This window comes from Tachysurus fulvidraco, chromosome 17 (assembly GCF_022655615.1).
Source record: "Tachysurus fulvidraco isolate hzauxx_2018 chromosome 17, HZAU_PFXX_2.0, whole genome shotgun sequence".
In the NCBI taxonomy this organism is placed as follows: Eukaryota; Metazoa; Chordata; class Actinopteri; order Siluriformes; family Bagridae; genus Tachysurus; species Tachysurus fulvidraco.
In genome coordinates this window covers 3,609,867-3,613,706 of record NC_062534.1, presented here as the reverse complement: position 1 = coordinate 3,613,706, position 3,840 = coordinate 3,609,867, and the positions used below count along the sequence as shown (strand labels likewise).

At 39.9% G+C, this 3,840-nt stretch overlaps 1 long non-coding RNA gene across 1 annotated transcript; it reads right to left on the bottom strand.

The window, feature by feature from the left end:
* Positions 1 to 381: 381 nt before the first annotated feature.
* On the bottom strand, positions 382 to 2,791 carry LOC125139247. The gene is made up of 2 exons (XR_007138320.1): positions 1,706 to 2,791; positions 382 to 1,440 (listed from the first exon to the last, which is right to left on the bottom strand). It is a non-coding gene; the product is annotated as an uncharacterized LOC125139247 (long non-coding RNA).
* Positions 2,792 to 3,840: the final 1,049 nt, after the last annotated feature.

Here is a 3,840-nt window from a genome sequence, read left to right as displayed (position 1 = left end):
TTTTAATTCCGGTCACCATGAAAATGTGTGAATAATTTGTAATAATTCAAACAATTCCAATATAATCTTTATTCTCAACTAATTGAAAAGTTATAGGGATGTGGTATCTCAGTGGTTAAGGTGTTCGACTACTGATCGGAAGGTCATTGGTTCGAATCCCAGGTCCACCAAGTTGCCAATTCAGGGCCCCTGAGCAAGGCCCTTAACCCTCAATTGTTCAGGTGTATAAAATGAAATAAAAATGTAAGTCACTCTGGATAAACGCTATAAATGTAAATGAAAAACACAGACTTCTGAGACAGTCGCAGTCATGAATAGACTCGGACTGCCACCAAGTGGTGACCGATTTATGACTGTGCAAAAAAAAAGACTGAAGCAGTATTTTGGTAATATTTTTATTTTTGTAAGTGTCAATAAATGTCAGTAACAGTTTATTTAATTCTGTAAAGTGGTCACAGAACTTAAAAATGATAATAGACTCATTAGTCTCATGATTAGTTTGTAGCAAGAGCTCCAAGAGCTTGTGTTGAAACACTGATAACTCATGAGGCACACTGGCAGGGGAGTGACCCAAGTTTAACATTCACTCTGTACAACTAAGTACGTTCTCCTAAGCCGCTGGTTAAATGAAATGTGAAATGTTTCCTTTTGACTGACAGTCATTGGCCAAGAAATGTAAATTTGTTAATGGATGATATGTCATACTTTTAACCATTTATAGATTATTGCTGTTTATCGACATACAGTATCGATCAGCTTCTCTTCTTCCCTTTCTGTCTCTTTCGATAAATGTTAAATAAACATCTTAAAGAAAATTTTCCCAATTGAAATATCATTTATATTATATTATATATTAATATTATATTATATTATATTATATTATATTATATTATAAACGTATCAATACTGTAGGTTTTTCGTATTTGGAGCATCTTACATATACAGTAAGTCCCTGCAAAACAGCTGTTTCTATAGAACTGATATAGCGAGATGTTAATATACGAGCACGCTGATATAAATCTGTGAATGTCAGACCTAATGAAAATGATTGAAATACTTATAACTTATATCACATTTGAGAATTAAACTGCACTGTGAGATGACAGTCAAACTGCCAGTAACACGTTATTAAAACTGCTGTTGGTGAACCATCAGATCAGACCAAATGACATCATGTAGCAAAGCAGGCATGATCACGGGGTGGTCCAGTAGTGTTGTGGAAATGTTTCCATTTTATTTTGCCAAACAGATCTCAGAGTCAGCCTTGTGCCCACCCGCATGCAGCAGCCGCACCCTCGAATGACTGCATTCAGTTTCCTGGCGTGTCTGATTGCGACGCAGGGTCGAGGCAGATGGAAACTCTCACTGTGTTCTTTGGTGTTATTGATCAGATAGCGTCGAGCGCACAGGTACTGTATAAGGTGTCAACCTGTGCGTGGGCTGGAACGAACACAGTTCACATATAACTTCATTTGGCACACGTTATAATGAAAATAAACATTTTTTAGAAGGCATGTCAGTGCTTTTAGCAAACATGTATGCCAATGGTTACAAATTAAATAAAGAGGCACAGCCCTAATGGCAGAACTGAGTCTATGGCACAATTCATTTACACTTGTGAAATCATAGAGTACAGTATGTCCAAATTTACATGGCCTAGAGACACAGATTTTACTTCAAATGTTTAACAAGAGAAAATTAATACCCCTGGAATGAGACGTGCTTCGGCGTGCAAGCCATAAAAGGTTTTGTTCCGTAGCTGACACTATCGCGCTGTGAGGAAGAAACATGAATGAACTTGCTCAAGCTCGGCTCACCTGCGAGTCAGGTAGACCAGGTATTTAGGGAGGATTAGGAAATACGTAGGATTCCGGATGTGTTGAGTGTCTAAGCAACCAACATGCCAAATAAACCCGTAGGCCATGCCCTGCACATTCCTCAGCATGGGGGAGGTTTAGTGTTGTGGTTTATACAGGCAGTGAACCGCCGGGTGGCGCAATCACATTCATGTATCCTGTTGAGGTTTGGTTGCAACAGCATGTGTAGCCAGTGGTTACATTATCTACATAATTGAGGTTGATGACAAACTTCCTCATTCATTAAAGCTTGTTTCTTTTGGAATGTCAGAGTGAAATGATAATTGACAAAACTTCCCAAAAATTTTACAAGGTCTGAAAAAACACAGGCTGAACCGGTCAAACTGGTAAAATCATCTTAGCTGGAAGTCTCTGCCGATAGATAGGAAATGTTTTGAAATACCGCTGCTAATGCACTATCATAGTTATTTTAAGATAAGTGTGCCACCATAACTAGAAGTAATAATAAAAACAATCACTTTTTACCAGTGCAGAGCAGCTTGAGCTGTGTTTTGGCCCCTGGCAGTGGTTTAAGACTAAACTGAGAACTATATTGATTATTACAAGGCCCGTAGCTGCCAGAAACTACTCTCACTGATGACAAATAAAAAAAAATGATTGATTTACAGAGATTGGAAATTTTAAACATCGGACCGAATGTGTGTCAGCATGTGTGTCTTATTTTCCTTTCCTGAAACACATACTGTGCATGGCTGGTCGGGGCAGTGGATGATGTAATGCCCCGAACACTACTTTCAGTCTGAGTTACCAGGACTTCTTTGGGACGAACTCCTGAGCTGGGTCATAGACTAATGAGGAATGGAAAGAATGTCGACCGAGACTGAACCACAGCCAACAGGACAGCCTGTGTACTGTAGAGAATGGAAGAGAGAGAGAGAGAGAGAGAGAGAGAGAGAGGCAGAGTTAGACAGAGAGACAGAGAATCACCCCACTATTATCACCCACTTTGAGACAAAGGTACTGTACCGAGGCACAGATTCCTAGAAGTCTTTAGAAATAACATATCAAAAGTGCTTTATGTGAGAATCAGTACTACGGTCACTATGGGTATAAATTGCAGACAGTAAACTCATGAGGGTAACAAGTAAGCAATAAAATGTTCAGTGCTTTTAGTATTCACACGTGAAAAGTGAGAGTCCGTCTCCTTGGAAACAGCCGAGGCCGGCTGGGGATTCCCCTCCGAGCTCCACATAGCCGAAAGGTCAAGTCCGCTCGGATGCACCTCGTCTCCCACACGAAGCTCGCGTAGAACCGTAGTGTTAAACAGACAGCAATAAAAACAGACTCGACTCGTCTGGACAAAGATGTCACTGTCTCTTTCTCTTGTTCAACTTTCCAGATTTTAGCCCCAAGGGACTAGTTTTCCAGACAAAATAACATTTCCAGGCTAATTTACTAGACTAGGCTTAATCAGCAACCAGGGAGTAACAGTACAGACGACAGAACTCATTTGAGTGCATGAGTAAGATGTAGAAAATCATGTGTCACTGCATCGGAGGCCTTGACGACGTTCGACGCTCAGTGAACATTTATTACTTTTGACTGATGTAAACTGCTGTGAGATTTTCTGGCTCAGAATCGGTTGTAGGCATGCAGAAGGGTGCAGGCACTACAAATTACAAACGTTGACTTATTGAACTTGCCGTGACATGATTCCCTAAGGGCTTTGAAACCTAACCACGGACCTGTTATTTTTTTTTTTCGTTTGGTGCAGTTAAGGAGATCAGGATCAAGGACTATACAACGTGTTGTCGTCATTATTATAGTGGGTTAATACAAACATCCTCGCCTTAAAAACATGAATCGTTAATTTAATTTAAGCTCATATAAAAATTTGTAATGTGATACTGTGTGCAGAGTTCAGTAGAAAAGGTTCTGTGGATGGACGATCTTACTCTCGACTAACAGAGGAATCTTCAGGACTTTCTGGTTTCTCATTAACAAGACAATCGGCCTTTTTTTT